This window comes from Periplaneta americana, chromosome 12 (assembly GCF_040183065.1).
Source record: "Periplaneta americana isolate PAMFEO1 chromosome 12, P.americana_PAMFEO1_priV1, whole genome shotgun sequence".
NCBI classification, from domain to species: domain Eukaryota; kingdom Metazoa; phylum Arthropoda; class Insecta; order Blattodea; family Blattidae; genus Periplaneta; species Periplaneta americana.
In genome coordinates this window covers 57,059,547-57,079,559 of record NC_091128.1, presented here as the reverse complement: position 1 = coordinate 57,079,559, position 20,013 = coordinate 57,059,547, and positions in this window count along the sequence as shown.

Below are 20,013 nucleotides of genomic sequence, written 5' to 3'. Positions count from 1 at the left end.
TTTCTTAATCCAGCTGGACAAAATTAATAACTTCTATCGTATTCAACAGATTTTCATGAAACTTTATGCAGAATTTCAGGGTAACGAATTTGATTTCGGTACAAACTCTGGATACATTTGTGTCAGGGAAAATACCCTTTTATAGGGGGGGAATTTACATAAAATTAATAACTTCTTTTCTATCTAACATATTTTCATTAAAACTTTATGCAAAACTTTAAGATAGCATATTTAATTTGTGTACAAACCTTGATTACGTTTATGTAAGGGTATTTACCCCTTTATAGGGGTGAATTTAAACAAAATTAATAACATTTCGATCCAAAATATTTTCATGAAACTTTATGCAGAACATAGAGGTATAACTCGACCGAAGCGAGTGGAGACGCGGGCGTAATGTGAACTATTGCGATGACGCTATACCAGTGATGTCAAAGCAAGCGCATTTTTCTGACCTTGACATCGTGCGCGGGCATCAAGCTCTAATTATGGAAAGAGAATGGGTTATGTATATGAATAAGCAGCCTGTTGGATTAAGAAAACAGTGGTGCACAAACTTCAAACGGAACGTGAAATTCTATGTCATTATTTTTATATGGCTTCTTTCTGTTTGATATTATCTATATTGTCTGTAAAACAAAAGTATTAATATCAATTTCTTAATATTGCAGTTGTATTTTAAATGTTAATAACATAATAAAGAGTTAAGAAGGAATATTCACATAAATTCCATAGTAGTACAACTATACTGTACTAAATGGATGAAACACATCATTAATAAAGAAAGTGATATCCCCAAAAAAGAGACTGAATATGACATGATAAGTTGGAATTGATATTGATGGTACCTTCAGCCTTATAAAAGTAATCAATAAACTTAATCAAAACAATATTACAGTACAAAGCAAAGTTACCTAGATGCTGTATATGTTTTAAGTGTAACTAATATTCCATAACAAAACTCTTATCGCATTATGCTTTTAAGGTCATATTGGTGAGCAACTTCCTATCATCAGAATATTAAATTATTTTCTTGAAATATGCTGAAGCTATACAGCTGACAATTTCACAACACATAGGCACGTATCTTTTGCTTATGATGTAACAGTAGTTGCTTTGTTAATTAATTTCCTTACAAACAATTTCCATGCGAACATTTTCAAAATTTGCAATACACTACCTTCAGTAATACGTATTTACGGTTTATTAGATTTACGAAAACATTCTGTAAGGCTACTAAATAAATAGGCCTATATCTGAAAATTTCACTTTTACATTAAAAAAGTTGAGAGAATATTTCTTTTGAATAAAAAAAAATCAAACTTGTGAAAAATGAGCATTACAATTAAAACTTACATTCTTATAATGCACTTAAACTTCTCAGACGATCTAAAAATTACCATGGATACAGTTTTAATAAGTTCTCTTCCCTTTATGTATTGAATCAGTGCTGACCATCCCTGAATATAGCTCGACCAAGCGGCATATACTACTTCTTTTGTCTGCCTCTTTCCTTTTCGCTGTAAAGCGCTCAGGCTCTCCTGAGCTCTAAAGCGCGCGCTTGTTCCTGTGGGCATCAATTGACATGACTGCGCTATACGAACGCTAGAGAAGTACAAGAGTAGGCTCTGATGATGGTGTACAGTATACACCGAAACAGCTATAAGCCACACGTGCTTATATAATTAACACTGCTAAGTTTGCCACTTAATCAATCATTTATATTTAAGTGTTAAAAGTAGTGTACGCAAGATTCAAGATGGAAACTGTCTTGTTGAAACTATGCGTACTTGATTTCATCTTCAAGTTGGGCAATGAAGTTGTACAGAATGTCAGAGCAATAACGCTCACTATTGATTAGAGGAAATAGAACCAGCATTGTGACATATGGAAATGTCAACCCAAACTCCAAGTTTCATGTGGTGATGTGATATGTCAATTGTGAGGATTATCCGACGACCATAATCGTGTGTTCTGTGAATTTCTGTAGTCATAAAGTTGAGATCATACCTTCGTGTGTGTGTGAAAGGTAACATCTAATAGGTGCGATATATTAACACTTCTCTGTCGAATTAAATTTTGAAACCATTCGTAAGTAGTTTAATCACCTTTTATAGTAAACCTCGGAATATGTATGATAAGACTTTCTTGTGTTAAATTCTAACGTACCTTGTTTACATGTTTCGACCTATTTATGGGTCATTCTCAGAACTGGTCGTTGTTGGTCTTGGCGCCTCTTGTTCTGTTTCCTGTGAGGGTGCGTTCGTGTGGTATAGTGTAGAGTCAAAGAGTGTGTGTGTTTTGAAATTGAGTTGTGTGTTGAGAATTTCATTGGGGTGTGCTTTCGTGTGTCTGTATATTTCATATTGTTCTAGAGTGTTTAGTTTCTGGTTTTTGGTTGGATATGTAGTATTTCCATGTCTGTGTTGATGTCTCTGTGGGTGTGGTTAGCATTTGTGATATGTTTTGCATAAATGTGGAGGTGTTTTGTAATTTTGTTATGGCTGTGATGTGTTCTTTGTAACGTGTTTGAAATGATCTGCCTGTCTGTCCTAAGTAGAAGCTATTGCAGGTGTTACATTTGAGTTTGTGTATGCCTGTGTGGTTGTATTTGTTTGTTTGTGTTGTTTGTGTGTTGAGATGTTTTTGTAGAGTGTTATTTGTTCTGTATGCGTATATTTCGTATATCTACTGTCTTCTCAAAACCCTCTTGCGGCAAGAAAACACTTTATTGTCGAGAAAACCGTGACGTCTATTGATAGAACGCTGCAACTGCAACAGTTCTTGAAAAGTAGAGATGGCTCTGGATTTATATACTCAGATTACAGATTGCTCAGCAAGTACTAGAAATAACTTAGCACTAATAACAGTCATCAGTCCTGAATTCAAAGCTTGTGTCCTCAGGTTTAGCTTTTGCATATTTTTCGAGAAAATATTATTATTATTATTATTATTATTATTATTATTATTATTATTATTATTATTATTTCTATCATTTAATCAATAAAATTTACAAATAATCATATAGCACCTAGGGTTTTAGTTAAAAAACATAATGATAAACAAACATAATATATAACAAAATACGTTTACAATTTTGTGCTTTGTATTGCGTCAATTATTTTTAGAAATACTAACACTAGATTATATTGTATTCAAAATTAATCACTTCAGATTTGTAGGAAAAGTATAGTTTGTAAGAATGGGTTAAATATGTTCTTAGGTACCATTTTCAACATGTAACTAGGTGAAAATGCACAGAAACATTTTTCATTCGAAATAAAATATTGGACTGGTTGGACAGAAGTAAAAAGTGTAAGACAACCGTGGCGAAAATGTGATCGTGCGCCGAGCCACTGTGTAACCTGCAACGTGCATAGCACCTATGGAGGGAGGCGGACACCCGACGGGGAAGTGAAGCAACTGTCTGACTTATTAACGGATTTTCATTTTCCTTACATGAAGCACTTAAATATAATTTTATACAGTACAAGGTTACAAACTAATGTTTAGTACGTCTAACGAAGAAAGAAATGAATAAGAAAACATAGACCACATTATCACAACCTAAAATAAACTGTCTTCAGAATGTCTCTGCGACAGAGTTTCAAAATCAGTAATTATGTCACTTACTGCCAGTCGTAGTTGATCACGAAGGTATTTGTCTGTCAGTCGTGATCTGAATTTGGTTTTTACTATTTTCATTGTTGAAAATAATTTTTCACAAACGTACGTTGTAGCGAATATGGTTTCAACGGAGCAAGCGAAAGAACTAAGCTTCGGATATTATTTTTTGGCAACGATTTGAAAAGTTCAACATTTGTCAAGTCCTTACATCTAGCTTTCATTTAACATCACATTGTAAATCTGTGAGTTTAAATTGAGGAGCGTTTTTGCAAAAGTCGATAGATGCACAAATCAAGATTTTACAGAAATTACACTAAGTGACAGGATCTATCGAGTTTTGAAAAAACGTGGAAGGTTTGGTAGTCTCTACATACGGTATGAATCAAGTTTTGGTAAATCTGGTTTCATAGATCGATTCCGGAGGTAGAAAACATACGATATACATATGTAACTCACTATCGAAAATTTCTGCATCTATCGACTTTTGCAAAAACGCTCCTCAATTGAAGAGCTAACCTCATTATTCGTACATCTGCTGAAAAATGATCGACGTACAGAGATAATAATGATGATAATAATAATAATAATAATAATAATAATAATAATAATAATACTTAACCTTTTAATGTTTCATGAGCGACACATAGTATAACGCCGTTTTATGTTAGATAATCGTTTTCTCTTAATACTTGCGAACAAATCATACATTTAGTACTCTCATCATATTGGCAGCAAAAAAACGCCCTCCCATCCTGTTTTTGTAGAGGTACATGGTTTCGAGAGCGTCATTGCGATGATACGCAACTCGCAGGTCAGAGACAAATACAAATGGAACGGAGTTTGACTCCAGTGAGTGAGAGGGTGGGGGTTGGGGAAGTAGGAAGCAAGAGAAATGCATAGCTATCATTGCGAGCTATAATGTGCTCCCGAGTCACATTTTCGCCACGGCTGGTGTAAGATAGTCGTCAACTTCATTAGAAGGAATGTGGGGATCAAAAGTGCTTTTCTTATGAAGTTGAATTTTACGTTTAAAAATATGTTATTTCTATTCTGAAACCAATTAGATTAATGCTTATAGTATCATATAAATGGGAGAAATAAACTTACAGTGTAGAACTGGATTTTCTTTTTAGTTTGTTATGCGTGTATCACAGGAACTACAACTACACCTCGGTATCAGAATGCTCTTCTGAATACATAAGAAATAAATAAAGAACTTTTATTACTACAAAACAAAGCGAAATAACACTGATAGGATAGTAATATCTGCTAAAGAATGAAATTACATAATTACGCACGTGAGAAATTAGAAAACTTCGAAACTTCTAGCACGAATTTCTGTGAGAGTTATAGCTTTGTTTTAAGTTAAGGTCGCTGAAAATGTGCAGTTCTGTCATGCGACCACAAAAAAATATTAAGGGTGAAAGAAAGGGTGAAAACGAACACCAATCCCCTCCCTCAGCATAAAATACCAGACCCAAACCGCTACAAACAAATGAGCGAGAAGGAAAAACCGTTTATAACGGGAAAAAAAAATGAAAGTCGAAAGAGCGCTGCGAGCCTGAAATATTGGTAGGTTTTGAATGGATACGGCTTTCGCGAAAGAGTGCAAAAACAACGGGCGTATGAATGCACGGAAATCCTGCTTAAAACGCTGAGAAGAAAAGGCATTTTAAAAATATATGCAATATTATTCTTGTATGTAAAATAGGATATCTTCCGAGTTTCTACTGTCGGCAATTGTAATGCACAAGCGGCAGAAGACTCGAAATATAATATTTTAATATGAAGCACAAATTCCAAAATGCGAAGATAGGCTTGGACTTGGTATTAATATAAAGGCCTGTTGTATATCATTGTGATCAATTAACATCCGCTGTTGTGGCGATGTGAATTGCTCGTGCGCTTCCAAACCAAGTGGTCAGAAGTTCGAATACCGGCACAGGTAATTATTCCATCCACAGGACTGGGTGTTTGTTGTCTTGTGATTGTTCTGTGATATCTCAGAGGTGACCCTGCGTAGGTTTTATCCCACGAGCAGGGAGGTATCTGAGGTATCTAGTGTCAGTTGCTGCATCATCAAATGAGTCTCCCTCCCCTATCGTTGTGGTGTGTAAGTCGAGTCAAAGAGGAGGTTAAGCAGAACAAGAAAAATGAGCTAATTTTGAGAAAAATATTACATTCCACGTAAGGAAGAAGTGTAACACTGCAGTAATGCTAGTGGAAAAAAGTGTCATAACTAGGCTCCATATTCCAGCTACCTAAAGACTGAAGTTAAAGACACATAGGGTATATAGTACGCCGAGCACAGGTAATGCAACGGATAAGGATATAAACAAACAGGTCGTCGCTACGTGTTCGTGGAGTACAGTCAACTCCCGACATTCTGAAGCTATACTAATAAACACATGCTTTAAACGTGATGTTCATTGCCGCCGTGATCTTTGCAGTGAATGATTTAATATTGCAAGAAATTCTTTCAATAGCACATGACGTTATCGGTGCATGATGTAGTACAAGATATTCCTATTGTCTGACATTTTTTTAGCGTTTCATTAGGATATTGCATATGTCGCCCATCACGGAAAACCACTAATTTTCGATGTAGGCCTACTTTTCTAGAAATTCCCTGAAATGTAGATTATTTAATTTATTAATTGGGATGCTGGCAATGAACATCATGGTAGGCTACACGAATCCATGCTAAACGTCGAGTTACTATCTTGATAATTTTCAGATTTTGATGGTACTGGTTCTTTTGGATTACGTTCAACACACTTTCTGCGCCTTTTGGTAGTGCAGTGTCTTTCAGTGCACTGTTTTGTCACTTTTACGTTTATTTTACACAATTTATATGTAATGTCTATATTGACAGTGAAAATATACGTTCAAATATCCTCAACTATGCCCTACAATATTATACCCTTGAGCGTCTTACCTAAGGAATATGCAAGTTATGTTAGCTTAGATTGTATGCAGTATTTGTAGGAGTCCCCGAAGTTTACGACTGCATTTTACAAAGGAACGATACTTGGCCTACAGTTAACTCAGGATGAACTGGGATGTTTATTATCTAGGACGATCCGCAGTCAAAAAATATGTAGGCCTATAAATAATATAGTCTATGTAATATATTGAATCCATGTTTTAACTTCAAATTTTCAAAATAATCATACATAGTATTCAAAACTGCATGTCCTTAACCTTCAAAACGCACGAATTATCGTGATACTACTGCGATCATATAAGGGGGTTAAAGTCAGTGGTGTAAGTCATATTTTTTACAATTTTGACATAAGTGTAGAAATGCAATCTACACATGACAAACTGTTAAAGGAAAATATGAAGTAGGTCATAACTTCATTACACAGCCGATAGATTGCAGCGCAAATTAGATAGGTAAACGATACAGCTGTTTTGTTTTAAGTCACAGTGGCGTACGTCAGACAAGCACCGCTAAGCCTATTAGTATTTCCAGTAGGTTACATCTGTTGTGTGTTTGTGCCATTGTTTTCAAAATATTAATCAAGTAAAGGTTGTGTTTTATTTCTCTTCTTTGTTTGAATTATGGACTCAGTGGAAAGAGAGCGTAATCCTCTGTATCCTTGGGATGAGACTATTGCTTCTCGAGGATCTCAAGAAATTGTATTGTATTGTATTGTATTTATTAACATTCCATGGTATTCATACATGCTTACAGCTAGAATATGGAACAAGTCAAAAAACTTAATACTATTATAAAATCTTAATTTATAGTCACAGTCTAGATGAAATATATACAGACGAGATTTACAATATAGTCTACTAGTACAACACATAGTTTTAGTATCAATTTCATGAAGTGTTATTGAATGTCATGAATTCACCTACAGAATAGAAGGCGTGAGAAATTAGGTACTTCTTTAATTTGGCCCTAAATAGTTTTATGTTTTGAGTTTCATTTTTTATATCGATAGGGAGGCTATTAAAAATTTTTACTGCCATATAACGCACTCCTTTTTGATGGCACGATAGACTTGCCGATGGAGTATGAAAGTCATTTTTTGACGTGTATTTATGCTATGAACTGTTGAATTAGTTACAAAGTTTTCACGATTACATACGAGGAAGACTATTAATGAAAAGATATACTGACAAGCCATGGGCATTATTTGTAGTTTTTTGAAAATAGTCCTACACGACTCCCTAGATTTCGCACCTACTATTATTCTAATTACTCTTTTTTGTAATAGAAATATAGAATTGGTTCTTGCATTCGAAAACATGTAAATAAATACGAGCATTCAGGTCCAAGCATGTTGTCGTGTACAGTGACACCTGCACCGGTCAAAACCGGAATATCAAATTAGTTTTATTCCTCATGAAGTTGGTACAAATTGAGACTAACAGTATTGAAATCATCGATCATAAATTTATGGTCAATGAGCATTCATTTTTGCTCAAAGACTCCGACTTTGGGTCGATTGAAGTGTTTGCAAAACACAAAACCATTTATGTACCAGACAATCGGTACGATGCTATAGAGCGTATTCCGAATCTCAGCGCTGAGCAATCTCATGGCATCACGATGTTCCAAATTTCAACGAATGACGTCACTGATGCTCCACCGGTGTCGCACCGGTTCCATCAGCTTGCAGAGGTGGTGGCAGTCTCAATCAGTGAAACTGATTGGTTCTTGTATAGGGCTGGAATTAGCAGACGAATGACATCGTGCACTGTTGTGTCATGGCGGTGTGTTCTGCTGTATTGTTTGTAATGAGCACAACGTAAAAACAATATGTTAATGGCTTATGAGCGAACATGTCAACGGACCAGTTATTATTAATTATTCAAGAAATAAATTATTTATGCTCTCTTTTCTTTGAACGAGATGACAGTACGGAAATTTTGCAAAATCTTGATAGCGTAGCACAGAACAACTTGTACAGCCGCCATGAACCTTCCAGCAGTTTTGTTCCTATTTCGCTGCAGCGTGACGTCATTGTTGTCCGCCGGTCCGGTGAGATTCGGAAATGCAGAAGAAATAAGTCATTTCAACTAACGAACATGACGCGACAAGATTTTAAATCGGTTGCCAGGCTAGAAAAATATATCACAAGAAGAAAGAAAAATGAAAGAAACTCACCAGTCAACTGGCTGAAAATCCAGTGGATTAGGATTTCAAAAGACCAGCCTTATACCATATTCTACAAAGAAACGCTGAATGAAGAGTTCTCATTTTTCGTGTTGAATTTGAAACGTGGGAGGACATGTGGACCATCATCCATGAGGCGTGTGACTGAAGAAATCCTGTAGCCTGCACACAACCGAGAAATATTTCGAGAGAGAAGAAAAAGGACATGATAGATCTACTTCCACACATACATCACATATTTTTACAATCTCTTCAAACAGAAAATGGATACGAAGTTGTAGATTCGGGTCTATTGGAACTCGTAGAACTACAAAATAACGAATAAGTCATGAACCTGCTTCTTACACAATGATTGTTTTAATATTGTGACACTTCTTTTATTTTCAAATCAATCTTTGACTGTTATCATTTTCTGATACTTCTTTTATTTCCAAGTCTGTTGTGAATATTTAATATACTGTAGTTTCAATTCGTAATTTTTTAAACCCCTTAAATCAGAAAAAAAATAGATATAGAGGTAGGTGTGGGTCCATGAGTACTTGTAGAACAAGAAGATCCGTGAAAAAAGTCATGAATTTTTTTTTTTTCATTATCATTCTTTTAATATTTTCAAACTTATTTTATTTTCAAGCCACGTTGGGAATATTAAAAGTCGATGTGTACATTTTTTTTTATTTTCATTACAATTTTGTGGAAGAAATAATATGTTTTATTTCACCTTCAAGTCACTACAAATATTTTATGTTAAACTACACAGTGAAGTAAAGTCATTTGCAGCTTCTCAAAATCAAACTTAATTGGATGAATTGCATCTCTTTTCAGTTCCCTTAACTTGGGACAGACACTAAGGTTATATTCAATGCGTTTCCGTAACGAAATTGATGCTTAAGAATTTATTACAGCATTTCTAATAAACCTTTCTGTCTCTCAAAATGAATAAAATGTGATTTACTCCACTATGATTTTAACCCCCTCATATTATATCAACCTATTAAAAATTGAATTTGTTCTTTCTGCAATTAGAGAAAAAAGTACGAGGAATGCAAGCCTCGTAGTCCGTTCGGTATAAGAAAAAGACATTGGTGGCTGCATATCCTGGTTATCTCGTGCGGTACCTACTTACAATACTTAAGGTTCAAGAGGCAATATTCATCTTCGACAAAGATCCTTCTTTTCTTATTCGTGCATCTCGTTCTCAAAGTTCTCGTTTAGGTTCACGAACATTCAATTTACTCGTATCTATATTCTGCATACTGCAAATTTCCCCATCCATCTCTTAAGGGGAATAGATAAGTATTATATAAGTTTACACTATTATTTATTGTAAATTAAATTAGACTATAAGGTAAGAAAATGCTGAATTATATTAAATTATACTACATTATACAAAATAATTATAAACATAATTCTGACACGCACAGAAAACCATCAAGCGGGAGAACGTAATGAACTGTAGTATGCGACATAAAATAACCCTGTGCCGCATGGAACGCTCCTACCATCTAACGGTAAAACTTCGCATAAGATATCTCTATGGCGGTATCAAGTTTGAATTGTACCTCGTCAGACCAGTCGATGCTCCCTGCAAACTCCCCGTGTTTTCAAGCCACTCACGGTACTCAATTCGTCGATCAGGGTCGTCCTCATTCATTGCATGCAACAGTCTTGGAATGTACACCTTCCACTTTGCAGTCTTCAAAATTCGCTGTACACTTGATCGAGTGAATCTGGTTTCACGTGCACACTGTTTCATAGATTTCTGTGGTGAACTTGTAAATTGTTGTAACACTGCTGCGGAGGTAGCTGCAGGTGTTGCTGTTACAGATCGCCCTGAACGTCATTTATGCACATCCTTAACAGTACCATTGGTTTCGAATTTGTCCCGAATACGCGCAATTGTTACACGCGTTGGCGTCGTTGTTTGAAAGTCGTTTCATCATTGCCGCCGTACCTCGCTAATGTTTTCAAATTTACAACACCACTTCAAAATCGCCTTCCGTTATTCGAGCGACAACCTTGCATGCGCCATTTTGTTTTCACACCACACCTGCGTGCTCATCTGCTCACTGTCAACTAACAGCATTAAGCTGCAATTTCCCCAAAAATGAGAATTTTATCTTAATTAGTTCCAAAGTTATTGATTAACAAACACTTTTGGGCTACTCATTGTATACAGGGACATCATTTTATTTTTACTTCAACTTTCATTGTACCTGAGTTTTTTAATGTACTTCACTCCCACCCCTTCTAGTAATGAAGTTTTAACTGTCCTCCACACAGAACTAAGGCCGCATATAGTAAACAATACTGAGTTAGTGAGTATAGTGCGTTCCAGTTAGTTAGTTAGTGGGGTTTAAAAAGGGCGCGTCAGATACTATGGTTATTTGCGCCCTTATCTAAAATCATTCACTAAACACGAACATAATACAATAACCAGAATGCTTAAAAAGAACTAAAAAACGTTGTCACGGTTAAGTACGTTCCAAAAATATGTTCGCGTTTTCCAGTGACGAAAGAGCTTTTAATATTGAATCATATTTTCGCATAGGTACTATCGTCTGTTTGCCCACGTCGCATCCCAATTTCCCCCACTTGCTTCTGCTCGCCCCTCTGTAAAGCTAGTGGCTGGGCTGTCTTAGCTCTTTTCTGAAAACATTAATTTCTGTTAGGAATTGGACGTCTACGTAATATTATACAACGTTTGAAATAACTTAAAAAAGGATCTCGTTAAGTAATTAACTGTCACGTAATTTCCCCCCTTCTACGATCCTGCGGCATAAGCACTTGGACGGACAGTAGATAGCATGACTGAGTAATTTTATCTGTGCGGGTTGGGCAAAAGTGAAGATTGAATTTATAGTACGTAAGGTGCTCTTTTGTAGAGTAGGTACATAATTATTTCAACATGAGTTACTAGTACGAAGGACGAAACTGGTGATTGGAATTAGATGCAAATAGTTTATAGTGCGATAATATGCACAAAAGAACTGAAGTCTATATCGAAATGAACGGCCACCATTTTCAAAAATGAGGCACTCAGAAGCAAAAGATACAGGGACATCATTTTATTTTTACTAACATTTTTAATATTAACCTGTCTATACCTTTAGAGAACCGGAAACACCGCTTGCTTCCCCCTCCAAGACTGGAGTTCGATGATACTGGCGTAAAACACAAATCACTCTACTAGGTATAGGATGGAAGAAAAGTAGTTCATCCATTTACGTAAACTAGGAAATATCGCGATTTTGAGTTTGATAATTTTCATTAGGTTTTTCTTTAATCAAAGTACAGTACTGTATTAAGAATAAGTGTTTTTACTCACGAAGTGAGTTATCCATGCGAACGTATTCATTATGCAGTGTATACTGTCTACAGCACATTAGCGTACAATATAGAGAAAGAAGTTAAATTGAAAAATAATCATAATATGAATATTTAAACACAATTTTGAAAATGGTGGCCGTTCATTTCGATACAGGCTTCAGTTCTTTTGTGCATATTATCGCACTATAGACTATTGCATCTAATTCCAATTGCCAGTTTCGTCCTTCGTACTAGTAACTCATGTTGAAATAATTATGTACCTACTCTACGTACTGTGAATTCAATCTTCACTTCTGCCCGACCCGAAAATATAAAATTACTCAGATATGCTATCTACTGTCCGTCCAAGTGGTTATGCCGCGGGATTGTAGAAAGGGAGGAAATCACGTGACAGTTAATTACTTAACGAGGCCCTTTTATTTAAGTTAAATTAAACAGCTGTATAATATTACGTAAACGTCCAATTCCCAAGAGAAATTAATGTTTTCGGAAAAGAGCTAAGACAGCCCAGCTTTTACAGAGGGGCGAGCAGAAGCAGGTGGGGGAAATCGGGATGCGACGTAGGCAAACGGACAATACCTGTGCGAAAATATGATTCAATATTGAAAGCTCTTTCGTCACTGGAAAACGCGAACATATTTCTGGAACGTACTATACCCAGTAACTCAGTACTGCTTACTATCTGCGGTCTTGGTTCTGTGTGGAGTTGGACTTCCTTAGTAGAAGGGGTGGGAGTGAAGTACATTAAAAAAACTCAGGTACAATAAAATTGAAGTAAAAATAAAATGATGTCCCTGTACAAGTGACATTTAGTAAGTTTTGAGATATGTGACTTTGAAGTTGAAACGGAAATTAAAAAATCTGTTACAGGAATATGTTGCTATAAATTTACGGTTGTATATGTTGGTACCTATATTTTTTAACTTCTAAATATACATTATCTATTCTAAAACAGTTTAGGTAAAATAGGGCCCTAAAGTCACTTGTATTATTTTGCCACGAAAATATTTTTGTGGAAAAGTAATATAACTGCTAGGGTTTTCAGTATTTTTATATTATTTAAAACAAGACCAAGGACATTGCTTACAACATTGAAACATTTCTGTCTTAACAGCACTTGAGCTTTCTTATTATCATATTATAATGTGTCTGTATAACCGAAAGAATCAACCAATCAATCTTCTTAATGTATCCAATTGTTTGCAGACAACATAAAGTCAACTATAGTCCACTGTAGTATTTTCAGTTCCTCTTTTTCATAGTAAATTAGGGATATTTTGATCGATGTTCATTATAGACGCCTGCTGCTAATAGCCAGACTTGGGGAGTAGTCAATATATACTGCAGAGATGTGTCTTCTGCAACGGATACTGATGATTTTAATTTACTTCTTTTGTGGTTTATGGATGGACAGTATAGAAGAATGTGTTCCAGATCTTCATCATGATTATTACACCACATACAAGTAGGAGTATCAGAAAGGTGAAATCGGTGAAGGTACAATTATGTGACAATGTAATCTGTTCTGACTATTTTTAAAAATGTTTGAACATGTCTGGGCAGGTTTTTGTAAATTTCCAGGTCATTCGGTTTCTTTTTAACGGACTGTAAAATTTTTCCTTTGTCAGAAGAGAGCCAATTGTTGATCCATAAGTTTATAAAATGAAACTTTACTGAAGTAAAGGCATTGGACAGAGATATCACTTGAAGAGGCCTTGGTTGCAAATATGTTGCCTGTTTCGCAACGTTATCGACTTTCTCGTTTTCAGGTAGACCACAATGACTAGGTATCCATTGAAATGTTATTTCCTTTTGGAGTTCTTTTAGTTTACTTAGTTGTTTCTGAATTGGAATAATTCTATGTGCATATAGGTGTGGTACATATTTAATTATATTAAATATAGCTCCCTTGGAGTCGGTAAGTATTCAAATAGATCTTTCAGAAATTTGAGAAACACACTAAAGAGCAGCATCAATAGCTAGCAATTCAGTATCAAGACTGGAGGAGGCTGAATATGGCATGAAGTAATTTTCTTGATATTTTGGAATATAATACCCTGCTCCTGATGTTCCATCATCAGAGTTTAGAGATTCATCTGTATAAATTTGAAGTCATCCTTATATGTGCTGCAGAGTAGTTCCATGGCATCTAGCTTAAGAATGTATGGAGGATCATTTTTGAAATGATTTCGTGGAATTTGTAGGCTATGTTCTGGAATTATCCATTTTCATTTACAGCTGGAGTTTTAGCAAGGAGTGTGTCTGTGATATAGACTGGTATTTTTTCTTTGTTTATTTTGTAGAAATTACATATGATATTATCTGAGAGTTTGAAGAACATTTGAGATCTGGATGAGGCTTGCAATTTTAAATGTATTTTCAGATCCTTTTTTAATACATAGTGTCTGATTGGTTGAATATTATATTCAAATTATAGGGCAACAGTTGATGTGGTTTTTGGTACTCCGGAAGAAGAGGGCTAAGAAAATTTCAAATGTTAAATGAAATTCAGCCTTAGTGGCTGTTCATTACGTCACTAGCCTCATCTAATGAAGTCACATCTCTCTCTGGTGAAACATCTATGTTTATGTCATGAAGTGCGTCTGTAGTGTTCCTACCGCGAATATTTCTTCAACTTCCTCTTCCACGCACTTTTCCACGTCCTACAGTCCTTATTATAGGCCCATCCTAATGCTTCAGGTCATCAAAGAAAGAGTGGTGTATGAGTGGGATGAATTTCATTAGCTATTGCAAGTTGCTCCACTTCGCAAAAGTTATCCTTATTGGATCACTGCATAGTTGGTCCAGCTCAATGTGTGCAGGCCTTCCATCGAATATGTAATCTATTACCTCTCTCCATTACGGCAAATGAATTAGTCATACATAGAATAAACGCAACAACAATATGTAAACAACGCACTAGTATTAGTTTGTCTCTCAGTGAAAACTCTGTATGCATTGTAATACAAGTGTAAGGCCAACATGGAGCAGTAATGACTGGAACTGCACTTGTGTTACTTTTTCTCTGAACAGAAGTGACGTTAAAGATTTAGAATATATATACTTATCTCACTTTTTAAAAAATGTCACTTATATTACTTTGCTTCTGAGTGCCTCAAATGTGTTTAAATATCCATATTGTGATTATTTTTCAATTTAACTTCATTTCTATATTGTATGTTAATGTGCTGTAGACAGTATACTATACACTGCATAATGAATACATCTGAATGGATAACTCAGTTCGTGAGTAAAAGCACATTGTTAATACTGTACTGTATTTTTTTTAAACAAAAACCTAATGAAAATTATCAAACTCAAAATCGCGATATTTCCTAGTTTACGAAAATTGATGAACTACTTTTCTTCCCTCCTATACCTAGTAAAGTTATTTGTTTGTATTTTACGCCAGTATCGTTTAACTCCAGTCGTGGAAGGCGGTAACAAACGGTGTTTCCGGTTCTCAATATATAGCCAGGTTAATATTAAATATGTTAGTAAAAATAAAATGATGTCCCTATAGAAAATTTCTCACTTAAATTCACGAAAACACGAACACCACACTTCATGAAAATACGGAAAATAAAATTTGTAGAATCCACTACAATGCGGAATGTGATTAGCGGAACAACAAATCGTAATAGAATTTTGTGAAGAGATTTAAAACCCATATAGAATATTTATCGAGAGTTTGGCGATATGTCTTGCACGATTATATTATTTAAATGCGTTTCTTTGGATTAGTTACGCAATACATCAGAACACCAGCATGATGAGCTTAACAAAATTATAAAAAGCTTTAAAAAAGCATCAAACCCCCGCTTTTACGAACAGAAAACAAATGACATCAGATAACAGTCTGCATTTCCCGATCAATCTCTATAAACAATATCGCTTTACAAATGGAACGCACACTCGAAAGAGAGAGAACATCTGATGCCGTATCGACCATGAAACAGACACAATAGAAACTTAAAATAGCATGCATTACGCTCACTGTCATATTGTTCCCAGTAGCGATGTAATCTTTATGCTGTTTTTTTTTTAAATATGTTTATACGGAGAATACAGAAAGTATCGCGAGGCTACAGTAATTATTATTTTGACGCTTTTATGGCACACATGTTTCAGTGTGACTACCACCGCGAAATGGTTTTACTACATGTCCGTTCCTTCGGTTGTATTTCTGCTCTCTGTTCACAGATGAGATGTCTGAATATTTACTCGAAAAATAATTGGCATTTTAATTAAAAACATCGTTGTAGAATTAAACTAAGTGACAATTCTCTTCTAATTCTAATAACAACACTTCTACAGGTCAAGTATGACATGAAAATTATTAAAATTAGACTGTGAACAATTGAACAGTTCACGATTCTAGCTGACAACCGGGGCACTTTGCCATGATGTTGATTATGATGATGAGGAACAGGAAGAAGATTAATATGATGATGAAACAATTGTGAAATGACAACAGGGATAATGAAATAACGATAAGAAAGTCTTCTACTACTGATTTTTTTCCAATAAAAGTTCCAATTTAACTCTGAAATTCATAATTCAAATTTAAGTTCTAGTCTATTGGTCAATTTGGCTCACTTAATGAACAATGCTAAAAGAAAATATAATTCTAAGTTCTCGAAATAATTCTTTTATAACAATAGACCCTAATATTACTTACAGAAACAAACCTCAGACCTACCACTGTTTCTGACAGGGGAAAATAATATGTGAAATTATTGCCATAATTTTATGTAACATGAGTTATTTCAAAAATTAATCGCAAGTGGCACGCGTATTGTTGGGCTGATTATATTTAAACCATCCTAGCACACTTCTGCACACAATATTTATCCAGGAGCGGTACTAGTGAAGCCACACTGTTGGACTTTTATTCAACCAATTTCTCTCAGATTTATTTGCATAACATTTCCATTAAATAAATCGAAATTTAAAACGAAAATATTTATAAAATTTTTACGATTCTATGTAGTACTCAATAACAGAGGCAACAAGTAAGAAAATGATTCACTTTATCACAAAATTAAACTTCATTTTCACGGATACCAAACAATATTTAGAGCAGCTTGCGTCCAAAACCAGACAAGTCCACAATTTTACGACGATGAGTTTATGATGTTTAATCACTGTACAGTATGAGTATTTTAGGCCAACAGAATTATTCACATGACATTGAACATCAGGTTAAAAATACATTGGACACATTTTTATCTAACCTTAAGAAACGCACAGTGAATCAGAAATGCAAATCACTAGCTGGACAAAATTAATAACTTCTCTGCATCCTAACGGATTCTTATGAAACTTTTAACATGCCTTACAGGTGGCACATATGTTTTGGTGTAGAAACTCTGATTATGTTTGCACAAGAAAACTACCCCTTTATAGCGAGTGTATTAGACAGAATTAACTTCTCTCCTATCTAACAGATTTTTATCAAACATTGTACGTAAGTTACAGGTAGCAAATATTTTTTGTACACAAACTATATTTACTGTTTCATAAGAGGAACTATCCCTTTGTAGGGATGCATTTAAACAAAATTAATAACTTTTCTCCTATCTGACAGATTTTTATGAACTTTATACAGAAGTTACAGGTGGAATATTTTTCTGTCTACAAAGTCTGAGTATATTTTATAAGAGGAAATGTCCCTTTATAGTGGTGCATTTAGACCAAATCAATAACTTCTCTCCTATATAGACTACTACATTTTTATGAAACTTTGTACAACGATTAGGCCTACAGGTAGCATACAGATGTAATCAGAATGTGTCCACAAAAATATATGCTACCTGTAACTACTGTACAAAGTTTTATAAAAATCTGTTATATAGGAGAGAAGTTATTACTTTTGTCTAAAACCTCCCTCTATAAAGGGGTAGTTCCTATTACACAAACGTAGTCAGAATGTGTATACAAAACATATGTATAACTCGACCGAGGCCAGTGGAGTCCTGCAGCCCGGAGCGCCACTTGTACTGGTCCTGCGTTTGTATAGCTTCATCGCTACAGTTCACATTACGTCTGCTGCTCCACTCGCTTCGGTTTGTACAAAGTTTCATAACAATTCGTTAGAATCCACTGAAGTTATTAATTTTGTCCACCTAGATTTGCGTTATTGCACACTGTGCGTGGCTTTAATATTAAAGACGTATCCACAACAAAAAATCTTAAGAAACTGTGTGGCGGTGAACTGAAGGACTGTCTGCTGAACTTTTGTAACAAGAAATTAATTATTATTTATCTTTCCAAGCAGCATACGAAACTTAAAAGAAGTAGGCCATACCTACATACTTGAATTTTATAAGAGCGACGTCATAATGTAATTTCCAATAAATACCGTTAAAAATGTCTTATATCATGAAATTATTGTCAGAAACTATTGAATTCAACATATACAGGATGATTCATTATTACGTGCAAATACTTTGTGTGCGTAATGTAGAGGTGAACTAAGACTAAAACGTTCTATACAACTTTTTCTCAAAACTTTTAATTCCAGAGTTAACGCTATTTTGCGTGGAACTTGCGCTGTAGTAACCACTGGCAGAACTGTCGACGATGCGGATAATCTGCAGGTGTCAACTCTTGTACTTTCTGCGGGTGAAATGGATACAGTTGTTGTCTCCGAAGCATGCGCCATACAGTATTTTGCAGAATTCCTAGTGCTGCACTAATTGCTCTAGTACTCACGGCTGGATCCTGATCTACCATGTCCAAAACACAGTCCTCTACATGCATACGTGGTTGTCCTGTATGTGGCGCACTTCGAATACCGTAATCCCTCATACACCTGTCCACGCCTACAAATGTCTGATGACTTGGTAATTGTCGTCTAGGAAAAAGCTCACTGTATCGTCGTCGTGCTGCAAGTGCATTACCTTCTGCTGCACCATTCACAAGGTGCATATCAGCATACTCAATGTTTGTGTACATCTTTCCCTCAACACCACTGCTGTGTAGTACGAAGAACTCTAGCTGACTGATGCTGTATCGGGGAGAACAGTGATGCCTATGCAGTTACCACAACATAAGTGTCATCTACTGGAACTCTGGAATTAAACGTTTTGAGAAAAAAGTTGTATAGTTTTACCTCTACCATAAACACACACAAAGTATTTACACGTAATAATGAATCACCCTGTATTTGCATTAAACATTAAAATAACAGTCTTTATGACTTACCATACAATAAACATAGAAAACAGGTAATATTTTATGCCATTTGTTCTAAATTTATTTATTCATAAGTGCCCCTCTAGGGCATCATCGGGCAATACATATATTTTTCCGCTTACCTATAAAAGTATTTTGTCTAAGAAAAGAAATGTTTCACAACAGAAAAATTAGGGAAATCACTCGTTACTCATTGTCAAAGATATAACAAAAGTAAAGTTTCTAAACACAATAATTTTTACTTCTTTTGTCACTGTGTAACGTAATGCTTTACACTGACCACTTAATTCAATGTTTGATAGTTATTGTTGTCTGAGTGGGTAAAATCACATGTTAGGTGTGTTAAAATATTTGTGGCTTCATTAAATTTTACTTTTAGGCGCCTGAAACTTGACTTTTATGGGCCTAAAAATCCGAGGCCTAGCTTTAACATAATTATACTACAACTCTACTTAGATAAGCTAAATAATCCATTACAAGAAGTACGAATTATAGGTTAGTGGAAAACGAGAACTAAAGTAGAGGAAACCCGCATTTTGATTCTTTCAACGCATATTTTGTTTGTAATTTTTGTGCTTACTTATGTTTCTTTTTGTTTGTTAGTCATGCATACGTATACTGTATGTGACGTTATACGATAATTCTTTACGTTAACTAAATTCATGAAGGATAGATAATGCACTACACTCTTCCTAATTATGATCATAAACACTGCTTGAGCTACA